This window comes from Macrotis lagotis, chromosome 1 (assembly GCF_037893015.1).
Source record: "Macrotis lagotis isolate mMagLag1 chromosome 1, bilby.v1.9.chrom.fasta, whole genome shotgun sequence".
In the NCBI taxonomy this organism is placed as follows: Eukaryota; Metazoa; Chordata; class Mammalia; order Peramelemorphia; family Peramelidae; genus Macrotis; species Macrotis lagotis.
This window is the reverse complement of record NC_133658.1, coordinates 155,896,219-155,911,736: the sequence shown is the minus strand read 5'-3', so window position 1 is coordinate 155,911,736 and position 15,518 is coordinate 155,896,219. Positions and strand designations below refer to the sequence as shown.

Sequence of the window (15,518 nt, the reverse complement as noted above, 5' to 3'; positions counted from 1 at the left end):
CATAGCCCTGCAAACAACACTTCAGCATCAACCATCCAGGTGGGAAGTTGGACTAGAAGACTTTTAAGGTCCCACCAGCTACAATTTCCAGTTAACAATGCCCAGCCAAGCCCATTTCCAGTTAACAAAAGCAATAGAATGTGGCAAACAGAAGAAATAGGCTTGGAAAGGTTAGGAAATACTGACTTTATACCTTTGTTGATTTGCTGCAGCTGCTGTGATTATTTACCACCCTAACCCCACACCATTTCCCTAAAATGGAGGGGTTTTTTTAAAATATTTTTTTATTGCCACAGATTCCTTTTACAATCTAGTGATACTTAAATATCCTTTCTCGGGTTAACAATATTTTAAATGAATAAAATACACAGGATAGAAAACCAGTTATATTGAAATTCAATTATCAAATTAGTTTTGATAAAACAAATTCATGGACCACACATCAAGCAACCTTGCCCTAGAAGCCACTATGCTCAGGCTAGTCCAACCTTTAATTCAGTAGTTCTCACTGGGACCATCAACTTGCTTTGCCTGTCTGAGTTTCTAAAACAGTCTTGTTCTTGTGGAAATCATTAAAAGGTTGGTTTACCACCCAACCCCTCTCTCCTATTGCTATGCATCTCTTTTTTTCTGAAGTACATATGATTTAAGGTCAGCTTGGATCATCCATTGTAAACACTGCATTATACAAACAGTGGTTTCTCTGAATATCATAAAGATAAAACAGATTGTAAATTTTCAGATGCTAGGAACCCTGCCTCCATCAGTAACTAAGACTGGAAGTGAAGATTCAGAAATGGAAGGAGATAGAACTAATTAAAATGGGGTGGGGGGGTAGGTTAAAAAAGCAACAACAAACTAGGAGTGCTGATAAGGCAAGGTTAAGAACATGATTAATCCTGGGTAGTATTGTGAAATAAGCAGTTTGTCTTCTTCTACCTACTTCATATATTCCCCTGTCCAGGTCCCTCTTATTACAGAGAAAACCTAATTGTAATAAAACTCAATTTAATCAAAATTTAACTTAATCAAAATTAGTGACCTCAAGTGTTAGTATTTTGAAGAAGACTGAAGGGAGAGGGAAATAATAAGTTCAGAGGAATTCATTTCTAATGCCAGAAATCCAGGTACCACTCCAATCATACCATATATACAACCATCTACTATACCCTGGCCCTGACAAGCACAGGAACAGGGTCAAAGACATGTGAACTGGTTAAGGTAAGCCTACTTATACTCTTTCTATCCAGGTGTTTTGTTTTCCTTGGTTTCCATTAAATTGTTACAGTGAGAACCAAAACCCAGTACAGGTGGAAGCAGTCGCACAGTATTCCTAATGTTATCAGATCAGGAACCAGATCTGGGTTTTAAATCTGGGCCCTGTTCCTTCTTAGCTAGGTAACCTTGGGTAAATTCCTTCATCTTCTAGGCCTCAGTTTCCTGCTCTATAAAATGAGGGGGGTTGGTCTCTTCACATTCTAAATCCTATGAAAGGATAGAAAGATTTGATTTGTCATTCCAATCATTTCTGTTTGACCTCCTCAGGTGTCCGAGTGTTCCCACACACAGCATGTCTCCAGCCCTAGACCAACTGCAGGGAATCGGGATTCCTTCATCCCCATGGCTCCGGTCATCCTGCAGGCCCTTGGTGAGGGGGTCTGGATCAACTTCTCTGCTCCCTGAGCTAGCAGGTGCCACCATGGTTCAGTTTGACATGTTTCTGTTTTTTCATGAGCACCTCTGCTGCCCTCACCCCTAGGGAGAAGCGTACTTTTGTAATTCCTAAGAGGAGGATGAAGTTGAAATATGGACATGGCTCTGTCCTGCCTTGCCCTGTCCCCTCCAGCCTATCTCTCTTGGGGGAAGGTTGGAAAAGTGTGGCTGATCCAGATAAAGCCTGGGATTTTGACCTGCTGCTACCATCACTTGTTTGTTAAAGATTTGTTCTTTTTCATTGTTTCCAACAAATGTTTCTGCATTAAACTTCTACAGAGCAAATGGTTAATATACGAGTTTATTGTTTTTGCAGATCTCTATGAGCAACAGAGCATCCCATGCTGCACCACTATAGGAGACTGGGCCTTAGGTTTTTTGCAGGGTGACCACATCAAAACAATAAGTGTCCTGTCAGTTATGGGGAAGATGGAGGCAGATTGCAAATGCGCTGGAGCATTAAAAAAAAAAAAAAGGGAATAAGCATGTTTAGATCCTATTTTGTTTCAGCACCGAGTTAAATGCTTATTTGATGCTCACAACCAGCTTCTGAGGTAATAGCACCACCCTCACCTCCACCGCTACTATACCTACTATATATTCTACTGCTACTACACTTCTTCTATGACTAACCCTGCTCCGGCTCCTCTAATACTACTAAGCCTCCTTTACCTGCTATAGCTACCACTGTACCACCACACCCACCACACCCACCACGCCTACTGTTCCACCTACCTCACCTCCTACTACTAAACTGGACCATTCTACCTTCTACTACTTTCCCTACTGTGCCTTCTGTCCCTTCTAGTAGTAACTCACTATACCTTCTACTATTACACCTACTGCCACAACTACTACTACCACTACCTGCTCTATTTCTATACCTTCTACTATATCACCATCACTACAACTTTCAGGAACTTGGTTGAGGAGATAAGGGGAAAAAATGAGATGAGGAAGGAAGAATTAATTCCAGAAAAAAGTCACAGAGAAGAGCTTTGTAAATTGTAATGTCTTCTAAGATCAAGTAACTTGAGAAAATAAGAGGATGGGTGGAGCTGAGAACAGAGTGACAAAGGTGAAAGAGAGAATAGAGAAGAAGGAGGACAATGCTAAGGTTAAGAAACAGAGTTGGTAAATGACACTGGAAAGAGCACTCAGTGGCTTTGGAGTCCCAAGACTTTGATTTCATTACTATTTCTACCACTTACTACTCTTTCTTTGAGCCTGAATTTCTGAGATTCCTTGCAGATTTAAATCCTTGATCCTTTAATTTTAAACTGACAATTTATGTCATAATTTATGAGATAATCTGGAGGGGAGAGACAAATTGCTTCCAGATAGCAATAGGAAGATCAGATTTCATTTCAGACTTCTTCCAAAGTAGGAAGGAGGTAGGGAAAGGGGAACAGCATGTTCCAATTCAGTTCCCAGGGACTAGGGAAGAAAAAAACTCTAAACCCTCCCCTCCATGTTGAAAAGATAATCAGAAGAGATGATGGAGTAAATAGGGGCAGGACTGATAGATGTTCAAAGGGAGAATGGAAGGAATTATGTGTTTCTTGGTTATTTTCTGACCTGAGGACAAATGATCTAAGGGATTAGGAGACTGACCATTCCTGCAAATACACACTAAAACATTCCATTTTTTCTTCTTCCATCACCTCAAACCTCAGTGGCAGAAGGTAAGTATGACTCAGGGATAGTGTTTATAAGCAGCTTCTTTACCATCAAGGGAAGTGAGAGGAAGTCTCAGATGAGTGACATGCCCTTTCTGCCTCCCCATATTCTCTTGCAGGGGAAGCTTTCTCCACAATATTGGGTCTACACCTTGCTAACTTCTCCTTGTCTAGAGCTCCTAAAAAAGAGAGGAGGAAAATGAGAATGCAAACACAAGGTCTCCTACCAAAACAGATTGTGAACTGCTTTGGGGGAGAAGTGCCACCTACCTCCCCAATTTCTGCACCAGAAAAATGGAACTCAGAACCCTTTGCTTGTAGAGTGTGATGGTACCAAAAACCTCTCCTGGATTGTAGACCTCCCAGAAACCTAGAAGGCGCTTGAGGCAACTGCCACTGCTCCAGACAGTCCCCTTCTCCTTGTTAACACTCTTATCCTATTTATCCTTTTTCTGACTACTTCCATGCCTCCTGCTAATTTTCCCTATTTGATTCACTAGCCAAATGCTAGCAGGAACTCCTTCCTCCTAAATCTAAGTCTGATTTTGGAAGTTGTTCTATTATGGAGGAGATCTGGTATGGAAACAGGCATCCTACACCATGAAGAGAAGGCTGAAGTGGAAAAGGGTTCTATGCAAACAACAATTGAATGTGGGTCAGTAGGTCCTGGTCCTGAGAAATAGGCCAGCTCTGTTTCAAACGGTTGGGCAATGGCCTCTTTTGTCCTCAGTTTATGCAAAGGGAGTCAAGTTCAGATCCCAAATCCAGAGTGTCAGAGGCAGGCTCCCCATATAGTACCATAACCAATCTTGGAGAATCCAGATGAAGCCCTGAAAGAGAAACTCAAGTCTTGCAAAATGTTGTGGTTCTGATAGCATCCTACTGTTAAGGCAGCTGCCATCATATCATACTGATGAGTAGCTCAAAAGTTGAAGATCTGAGAGGAAAGGCCATATTGACATTTGATCCATCGAGAGACAGGTTAGGATTTATCTGGTTGTAGAATTCTATTGCCAAATATCATATACTGGTCCTTGTCTGACACTGATGATGCAATGTGGCACTTCACTGATGAGGGGGGGAACAAAACTAATTTAAGGCTAAGAGACTCTCACAGAAGCCAGACCATCTCCAATAGTCCTCTTTCCTATAATCAGGCCATGGATGGAACAATTTTGGTAACAGCAAGTGAGAACGATGCCTTGCATATCATATTCCTCACTATAATAAAATTATGCAGCTCATGCCTCCAATCATTTGGTTGATCAGCGTGATCCTCTTTTACTAGTAGTAATAGATAATCTAGCTTTAGCAAGCCTGAAGAAATGGGACCACCCAACAATGGCCCTTTTGTTTTTCTTACTATCATGTCCTGAAGACCACTGAAACTTAGGTTCCCCTCTTTTCATGATGCCATACTAGGTTATGGAAATGGTCATCTCATAGTGGTGTCATCTCACAGCATGTTGGCATCCATAGTGTAAGATTACAGGCTAGTTTGATTTAGGTAACTAATTAAAGCAACAGATTCAGCACTAAGCCTAGAATCAAGAAAAATCTGAGTTCAAATCCAGCCTCAAACATTTATCAATTATATGACCCTGGGCAAGTCACTGGATCTGTTTGCCTCAGTTTCCTCAACAGTGTAGTGGGTTGCTGTTAGAATCAAATAATATTTGTCAAATACTCATCTTATTTGATCATCACAACTGGAGAGATAGATGCTGGTATGACCCTTATTTTATAGTTTCAGAAACTGAGGCAGACAGAGATAAAAGATGACTTGCCCCAGGTCATACAGTCAGTAAAAATCTGATGCCAGATTTGAATTCAGGTCTTCCTGTGTACAGGCCCAGTGCTCTATCCACCTAATCTAACAAAGCACTTTATACACACTACACAAGCATGAGCTAGTATTATAAGACTATCAGTTATTGCAAAACCATTTGTGCTCACATATTAGGGAGGCAGAGTAGTATGGTGAAGAGTATACACTGGTATCAGAACCAAAAGAAACATGAATTTTAGTCCTGCCTTGGACACATATTAATTGGATGATGATAAGTATATATATATATATATATATATATATATATATATATATATATATATATATCCCTTCATCTTTCTGAGATTCATGTCCTCATTTGTAAAATGGAAATGGTAATACCTGTGGCTCCTACTTTGCAGGACTGAAAGCGAGGATCAAATGAGGTAGTGTATAGAAGGAAGTCATAACCCTTCCATAGAAATGTGGTTGTCAGCAATAAAAACACATTTATATAGTGCTTTAAGTTTATACAACACTTTACAGACAAAACCTGTGAGGTAGGTGGTAAAAGTGATAGTGTATCTTACCCACTCTGGAGAAACTGAGGAGAATCTGGTCAAACTTCAAATTCAAAAGCAAAACCCATTAAATCCTTGCTCTCAAAGGTTGACCCAAAGAGATCTCCAATGGGTGAGATGTAGGAAGTGTGAGGGAGATTTCTCAGGAGAAGAGAGATTTTCCTTTAATTCAGAGATGCTTAACCTTATTGGTTGTCCATTAGGAGAATGGGAACAGATTTCAAGAGGTCTATGAACTTGTATGGGAAAAAAATTACATTTTTATTTTCACCAAACTTTCATTAACATTTCTTTCCATTATGAATTTTTTTAAAAAATCCTTATTCTAGAATAGATTTCATTAGAATGCTAAAGGTATCCTGGACATAGAGAAGACTTAAGAACTCTGTCAAATCATTCCATGAAAATTGAAACATCTAATCAGAAGGCAAAGAAGAAAGGAATGTTTAAAGTCCTATTTGAGTGGCCACTTTTTCTGCCCCCCTCCAAATGAACTATTGAGAAAATGATGGTTTTGATGGTGGAAGGTAGCGTGGGAGAGGAAGAAAGTTAACCATGAAGCATGGGATTAGGAGAGATATGCTATTTCTAGTGGCTGAGAGGAAACCTGAGTCAATGGGAAGAGAACTAGATAAAAATAGAGTGGTCATTCAGGCATGGTGGCAAGGGATTTGATTAGACAGGCAGAAAACAAGACGGGGATAGGCAGGAGACTAGGTCAGACAAGTACGAAATGAGACAGATCAATCAAACAAGCCTAAGCAGCTCCCTGAGCCTGGGGCTCTGACAAGCACCTGAAGCTTCTCATTGCTATTCTTTTATACCTGGCAGTTCTGCTTGGCTTCTGTGGATTCCATTCCTTAAATGATCCAGACTGTCAGGGCAGGCAGACCCTAATCCCTGAGGAGGAGACACTCTATCTGGAAGTGCTTAGTAGCAATATCTCCCAGGAAGAGTGGAGCTTTTATGAGATCTTCCAGAGGGTTGTGGGGTCGGCCAGAAGTCTGGTCTGCTATAATTTTGATTGGTTCTGATGCCTATCAATGTCCCTTTCCCCTAGGACCCAGTCTCATTCCAGAACAAAGTACATTTATGTAACATAATTTGTCTACCTAAAGAGAAGGTTTTGACAGGCTGAGTAGGAGTTTCACTAATTGGAAAACCCTGACTTTTCAGGTATACACCTTACTTTTTCCACACAGAATAGCTAGTGTAACTATATACCGAAACTAGTCAGTCAGCAAACATTAAGTTCCTACATGTATCAGATAAGGTGCAGCTAGGTAGAGCAGTGGATAGAGTGCTGGGCCTGGAGTTAGAAAAGCTCATCTTTCTGAGTTCAAATCTTACCTTAGACTTGTATTCCCTGTGTGATCCCTGACAATCACTTTAACCCTTTTTGCCTTAGCTCTTTATCTATAAAATGAGCTAGGAAAGAAAATAGCAAACTTCTCTGGCATCTTAGCCAAGAAAATCCCCTGAAGGAAATCACAAAGATTTGGACATGATTGAACAACAAAATGTGCTAGGTACTGTGTTAAATACTGGAATTATAAAAAGTGGCCAAAGGCCAATCCTCAAGTAGCTCAAAATTCAGTGTAGGAGATAAGCTAAAAAATGTGTAAAAAAAAAAGCTATATAAAGAATAACTAGGAAATAATTGAGAGGGAAGGCATTTGAATTAAGAGAGTGAATGGAGGGTAACAGGAATGATAGGAGTAGACTAGGTTATGAAAGAACTGGAATGGGACTCAACAGTTTTTGCTTTTGTTCTTGGAAGTGATAGGGGAAACACTGGGGGAGGAGGTGGGAAGGAATGAGTGACATGGTCAGACTTGCAGTTTAAAAACAATCATTTTGGTGACTGAATGAAGAGTAGATTGGAGCAAGGTAGAGACTTGAAGCAGGCAAATTCATTAACAGACTTTTGTAGTAGTCCATTCATGAAGTGTTAAGTAACTGCACCATGGTGGTGGCAACATCAGAGGAAGGGGCATGTTAAAGAACTATTGAAGGGTGAAATGGGCAAGTTGGAGAGGGGTGGGGCAAGATACAGGATAGTGAGGAGTTGAGGATGGCACCTAGATTGTAGAGCCTAAAAGACAGGAAGTATAGTGTTGCCCTCAACTGTAATAAAGAAATTAGGAGCAGGGTAGGGGAATGCCCAGTTTTGGACATATTGAATTTAAGATTTAAAACAGACATCTAGTTCAAGATATCAGAAAGGCAGTTAGAGATGCAAGATTGGAGGTCAGCAGACAGGTTAGAGCAGGATAAGTCGATTTGAGAACCATCAACAGTGAAGATAAGTGATAGAGTAGAGATGGCAGAGGAGACAATATGTTAGAGAAGATAGGATGAAATTGGGAAGGCTTGAGCAGGTAAAGAGATTAGCTTTGGTACAGAGTAAAATTGCCTTTTCATGTGAGATGACTGAAGGAGACAGTGGCAGAAGGCATTTGAGGCATATGAGCTGAAAAAGAGAGGTGAAGAGGAAACTTACAGCAAATGGTCTTATTTTTATTCTGTAAAATATGAGGTAAGATTCTTAATTGAGAGAATGAGAGGAGGGGAGGGAAAGCATGGGAGGCTTAAGGAAAGATGAAAAGGTTTGGAATTCTTTGGTGCAGAGTGGGATAGTGAACTGATATAATAAGACAAATATAATAAGATTGCCTAGAAGATGTGAGAATTCATTTGAAATTGTGTAAGAACTTTCTAGTAGTTGCCATCAGAATTGCTGCATTATTTTCTCCACCTTTGTTCAGCAGCATGTGTGTGTGGGGGAGCAAGGGTGGCAAATGATGAGAATGTTCAGAAACAAGACCTGGCACAGCACAGTTGGCAATATGGTATGGGGACTAGAGACTCAAAAGAAGAGGACAGTGTAGAATTTAACTGCTTCACTAAGGAGACAAGATAGGGAGAAGAAGATATAGTGGCTAGTGCAGAGATGATGGTCTGGGAGAGAATTATGGAAGATGGGGGGTTGGTAAAGAGAAGGCAAAGGGAGAGATGGAAAGTCAATAGATTATGGTGTAATAAGGAGATTTGGGGAATTCTTGAACATGTAAGTGCTACATTTGTGTAAGATCAATAGAATGGTCAGTTTGTGTGCGGCAGAGGTAGATCGAATAGGTTAATAAACTGAACGTTTGAGGAAGAACTAATATGGATGTTGAAATCCCAAGTATGAGGATTGGAGTTGGGGAAGAGGAAAAAAATTGAAATTCAGATAATGAAGTCATTAGGGAAGGAAGGGGAGAGATCTGAAGGTCTGTAAACAACAACTACTAGGCTTTGATTGAGTGGTAGAAATGAACTGCATGAACCTCAACAGAAGAAAGATTACTGAGTGATGTAAGCAGAAGAATCTGCAAGAGACAGTGGGGAGCAGGAATTATTCCAACTCCTTCTTTTGACTAAATGCTAATGGGTAGGTAGGGTTTGTTTGAAATTTTAGGGTGGGAGGGTTGAGAAGGATGAGAATAAAGAAATCAGATGATGGGGGGAGAAAGAATGGATTGGATGGTGACCTACAGGTATTTAGGGTGTATAAAGTATGACCAATTGTGAAAATGTTTATCTACCAACTTTCATCTTCTTCCCTCAAGAGATAGGTGCAAAAAGAAATGGAAAGCTTGAGGTCAAACGGTAGGTTGCTCATCAGAGGTTCTCTGTGTTAAATTTGGGAGATCAAGCTAGCAATCAAAGGTGGAAGTTGCCTTTTGTTGGCACAAATGGAAGTCCCTTTACTGCCCTCTAGCAGTCTTGCCTCAGGAAAAGATGGAAGACTCAGGTCAGAAGACAGAGGAAAGTCTCACTCCTCATATCTCCTAAGACTGGATATCAGGTGGACACAACAGCAAAGGGAAGTCAAGTTGGGGCAACTAGGAGAACCCTAGTTACCTTCCTTCAGAGGACACCAGAGCAAGAGATGGAAGGCACCTGATCAGAGGAAGACAAAAAACAGTTCCTTTTCTCAAGAAGCTCCCAGTCTAATGGGGGAGAAACCATGAAAGCAATTATGTAACAATAAGATATGTTGAGAATAAATTGAAGATAATCAGAGACTTAAAAGTACTGATGTGGTTAGTCCTCTATAAGGAAGACCAGACAAGTGTCCAATAAAGCAAACCAATTGATAGAAATTAATGACAGTCTTCACTATTTTTTCCTTGATCTCTAAAAGTATAATTGCTTGACTGCCGTCATATAAGGGGAAAAGACCTTAAAATTAGCTGAAAACTGGTTAGAGTTGGAATTAGCATGTATGCTCCTCATGGTCAAGAACTGGACTTTCCTCTTTTTCTCGATAGTGCCCAGGACCAGGTGCTTAATTAAGGTGCTTAATAGATGATTATTTTATGGTTGACCTACTAGTAACAAGAGATGCAGAAAGGTAAAGTATGAACTCAAATAATACATGTGTGACTTTAGATATGTCACTTAATATTTATATAAATATACATTTATATAATTAAAATTACAAACTAAATTTGTAAAATGCTACACATACATACATAGCTCATTACTATATTTCTCTGTGACTCAGTTTCCTCATCTGTAAAATGAGGATGAGAGAATAGAGAAGGCTTGGATTACTAGATGACCTTCGTGATAGATGAACTATCTGCTCAATAAACAGCTCTCAATAAATGTAAAATGTGGGCAGACAGTGTCCCCTGGTGGTTAGATGGCAAAAAGAAATAGTTCTTTCACGGGTACAATTTCTTTTATAAAAAAACACACAATAACTTTCCTCTTTGTTAGAGAGAGGGATGGAAAAAAGTGTCTAAGAATGATGTCTTCAGCCTTAGAGGACCTGTGTCAGTCAGTCAGTCAGTGTCTGCATCCCCCAGAAACCCTAATGTATACACTGTGCAAAAGATAATTATATGCATAGTGCTATGAAAATTAAGTGAAATGTTCTTAAGTGTGAGCTATCATCATAACAATAGCTAGCATTTTATGTAGTGCTTTAATGTCTACACCCATTTTCTTCATTTCTTAACCCATGAATTCTGACTTTTTTCACTCACTACTTTCCTGAAACTATGATGTGGGAAATGTCCAATAGAAGCAAATCTCCTGCCTATTAGTAGTAGTATGCCAGAAATGTGGAGTAAAGCATACCTTGTCAAACAGGTCCGAGGTGTGAATTTGTTTCCCTGACTATACTTATTTGTTACAAGAGAGGTTTCTTTGGTAGGTTGAAATCATTTGGAAACTTGCAGATTTTTCAGTCATCTCTCATTTTGTGACCGTGGATTTAACCCTCTCTGAGGGGCAGCTGGATTTGCCTTGATGGATCTTGCCACTGTTGCTCATACAGATGTAGCCTCTGTATTCTGTTATGTTTGAACTTCCCACATTCACCTAAGGTCACATTAATCCTTCATATTTCTTTCCCTACTCTTCTGTAATTAAAACTTTTTTCTGGTTCGATGAACTGAGTTCATATGTTAATTAACTACTTAATCAGATTTCATCACTACTGTGTTACTTTGATCAGGCTTAAAATCATCAATCACTTTTACTATCATTTATAATTATTTCACAAAGACTATCAAATCCTATTAGTCACACCTCTTGAATGCAGTTAAACTTGGGAAGCTCTCTTCCCCTTTGGCCTGCTCCACTTTGTTAGAAGATAGAATCAAAGCTCTGTAAAAAGTTAGGGCTAGTAAAGATCTCAGAAATCATTTTGTCCAAATCCCTTATTTTACAAATGAAGACACAAAGACCAAAAGAGATGAAGTTACTTTCCCAAAGTCATTAATGGTCAGGAGAGGTAGCTAGGCACTCCACCCAAGGGACAAAGCTGGCTATGACCTACATAGCTTCCCATAATCAGCTTTGTGGAGTCCTGGAGGAAAGGAACTACATTTCATCATCATTTCCAATCATTTCTCTATTAGGGTCCACAGTAGCTGGTTTCCTTCTATCTGATCACTTACTTTATATCAGATGGAGAGAGGAAATTGACGGGAAGATTTCCTTGTAGATCTAACATCTGAAAGACGTCTTGATGCAAACTTCTGCCCAAGTGTTCTAAATGACTAGATACATGTCTGCAGATCCTGCTGCTTACACCTTCTTGACACTCTGGAACTGGTGTCAATTGTAGGGGAAGTCTTGAGTTTCTCAAAATTTGCAGGGGGCTGGAAATAGCTTAACCCACTATTATTAGTTAAGCCTTTAAGCCCTACAGTTATTTTTGCATGACTTATTCCTTCCATGAGCTCCTCCTCCAGGGCACAAGTTATTGTAATTCCTCTTTGTATCCTCACCACCTGGCATAGCCCTTTACACATAATAGATGCTAAATACATGGTTTATTGAATTGGAACTTATGGGTGCATAATATTTCTGTTACATATTTAATATCCCTCTGGAACAAAGATGTTTAACCTTTTATATCTCATGGGCTCCATCAGCAATTTGAACTTATGGACCCATTCTCTGAATGTTTGCTTTTAAGTTGGTGATTGGAGAAAATGAAAAATAATTCAATTAGAAATTAGTAATGCAATTTTTTCCAAGTTCAAGGGTTTTCTATTGAGAATACCTGCTCTAGAAACCTTCCACCCAAAAGGTATGAAACTACACATGTAAACAGCTATCTGGCATTAATATTGTGTCATATAAATGGGGCAAAACATACCAATTAAGGTTATATACTTAAAATCTTGGTTTAAAAAAAAACTTAGGGATAGAAATTATACAATCACAGCTGTATGCCATAAGGCTCCTTTTAAAATCTTTCGTAACTTTATTTAATAAAACAAAACTGAAACAGAACCTTTTAAATGGTACTCTTTCTGTAGACATGCATTCCATACCTAATCCTAAATATTCTTTAGAAAAACAAAAAACATTCCTGGATCACACTCATAGTCTAGATAGGTGATTGGTTTATATACTATTAGAGCTTATTTTTCACATGAATGATGTAAAATCAGATAAAAATAAAAAATATCCAACTGGATTTAAATAGTTTTTTTTACTTGAACTACTAGTTTTTGCACAATGGAGCAAGATTTGAAGAAATATTAACACCAAGTTGTATTAATACCTGCTCACTTTTGCCTTTTCTCATTAACAGTTACTAACTAAATCTTGGGTTGCAAATTTATTTTTCTGAGTAACAGAAGCCATTTTCGCTTCAGGGCTACAAAGTAGCCAGTGGGAAATGTGCTACAGCAACCTGTTGCTTCTCAGTTTCTGTTAGCTTCTCCTGGAAGCTGGCTTATATTCTATTTCCAAACATTCTTGCTCTCTGGTTTGCTTGCTCTCTCTTGAAAGCTTCATACCTCACATATCTCAATGACTAATTCAGTCTCTTATTTCCCCTGTACATAAAATACTTAATATTAGGAATTTTATAGAGGCTGCAACTCCAGATTCTAGAAATCCTACAGGCTTCCATCAATTCTATTTTTAGGATTTCCTTAAAGAATTCAAATTTTTCCCTTATTTTAAAATAAACATCTTGACCAGAACAAATTTAATTATCATCTCCACAATGGCTTCTCTGTTGTTTTCTATATTACATACTCTACCTTGTGCCTTCAAAGTTCTACAGCTTCCTTTGATCAATCCCTATATATAGTGACTGCAAGTATATGCTGAGTGTTTTAAGAGCAGAAAAGGATAATGTCTTCTTTCCTATTTCCAATGATAAGTCTGTTTTTGTTCTTTTGGGGCCATTGAAGAGATAGTATGGCATACTGGATAGAGAACTGGCCTGAGGGACAGGAAGACAAGTTCAGGTACTGACATATATTGTGTGACACTGGAGCCATATCACAACCTTTCAGTGCTACAGGTAACTAAAACTGAATAAGAGAATAAGTGTTGATTTGTGTAAGTGAATAGTTGCCTATGAGAGCTATCTTTTCCAACTAAAAATTGCCCTTAGGAAAACGTCTATAATCCTCTCCAAGTTTCCATTCCCGAGTCATGACCTGACAGCTTAGAACAAAAAATCCTATAAAGTGTAACTACTCAGTATTTTGAAGATCTGCCATTTCGCTGGGTAAATACTCCGAACAATGTGGACCAAAGCTCCTGATTTGCTAGCCTCCAAAAGTGTAAATTGTTGTTCAGTCATTTTCAGTTGGGTCTGATTCTTCATGACCCCATTAGTTTTCTCAGCAAAGATACTGGAGTAGTTTGCAATTTCCTTCTCTGGCTCATTTTACAGATGAGACAGAAGCAAATAGGGTATAGTGACTTGCCCAAGGTCACACAGCTAGCAAAATGTCTGAGGACAAATTTGAACTCACAAAGATGAGTCTTCCTGACTCCAGGTTTGGCACTATCCACTGAGCTACTCAAAAGATTATTTACCCCTAATTGTTTTATCTTAGATTTGTCCATTACTGGGACCCAGGAGCCAAGAAATACTGCAACAAGACCAAGAAAGTGTAAATGACTTGACTAAAATGATTATCATCTTAAGAAAATTATATAAATTCTGCTGGTAGTGTTAAAAGGAAATATGATAAAGTATTACCTCTCTAGTGATCTCATACCAGTGACCACCTACTTCTTTGCAGATGGGAGAAAAAATTTGCACAAAGGAAATCAGCCAATGTTCCATTTTATTTCTTATAAAATATATTTCATATTGCTGCAGTAAAAACATTACATTTCACATTTAAAAATTTTTGAACAATAAAAATAATACTTGGAAGACAGCTGGAAAGGGGAAAAAGCTCCAGTAAGACAAATTCACAGATTCAGGATTTATCCCCCTTTTCTCTTCCTTACCCCTCAGAAATAGCCAGTCCCTAGGATGGTATTCACAATTTTACAATGTGTGACCATAAAAGAATGAGGTGGATTGTTTAAACAGACCAGAACTCATGCATCCAAATGACTGGAAGGTTAGACGATCATTTCAGTGATGTTGCCATTGCTCAAAACAGCTTTGGAATTCCTCCTTAAGAACTGTCTCCAACTGGCAGGGGGACCATGGGTTTGGAACATTACAGAAAATATCAAACTTTTTCAATATATTGGTAAGTTTTGTTGAACTTTTCTTCCCCCCTTATTTTTTATTCTTCATTATAAGAGATGGCTCACAGAAGTAAGAGGGCTGAGGAATACACTGGGAAATATAGAGGATATAAAAAAGATATTTAAAAATTAGTTTTAAAAAATGAAGAACAAAAAGAATTGTCTCCAAAGAGCATTAATGAACTATATTTTCTCTCTCTGCTTTCATTACCATATCACTTTATTTTTAAACAAATAACATCCACCTAGCCCAATAACCCAGTTTTCTAGATGCCTTTTTTCTGTTTTTGATTTTCCTTTAATCTAACTCACTCACAAATGACAAGGATTTGTCACCTCTGCTGATAGTCAAAAGAATGGAGACTCTGAAGACAACTGTACCAAAGGGGGGAAAAGTGGGGGAGGGGGAGCAGGAATGATTTTGTTCCAAAAACGTTATGAGTGGCAACATTGGAATAATTCCCTCTTAAGATGACTACTTTGAAAAGGTGTTCACTTGAACTTCTTTTTAAAAAAGCAACATTATTCCAAGTCACACCCCAAACACTCAAGAATTACTGAGAGGTGTTCCTTCTACCCTGTCCTCCAATAATCAGAATCCATCACCTGGAGAAGCTGAGAAGTGAAAAGAGAGATGAAACAAACAGAAGTTTTTACCTGATCAACTCACAAACCACCCCTACATAGGAGAAATAATTGAGATTTTCTTTTTCCCCAGGATAGCCCAAATATCAAGAACCAACACAATAG

General features: G+C 38.8%; 1 protein-coding gene across 1 annotated transcript in view; it reads left to right on the top strand.

Moving 5' to 3' along the window:
• PNOC (prepronociceptin) overlaps positions 1–1,984 on the top strand; it is a 47,830-nt gene extending 45,846 nt beyond the window's left edge. Inside the window, exon 4 of the mRNA XM_074225421.1 lies at positions 1,546–1,984. The gene's annotated coding sequence lies outside the window, so the exon portion shown is untranslated. The remainder of the gene's footprint in view (positions 1–1,545) is intronic.
• Positions 1,985–15,518: the final 13,534 nt, after the last annotated feature.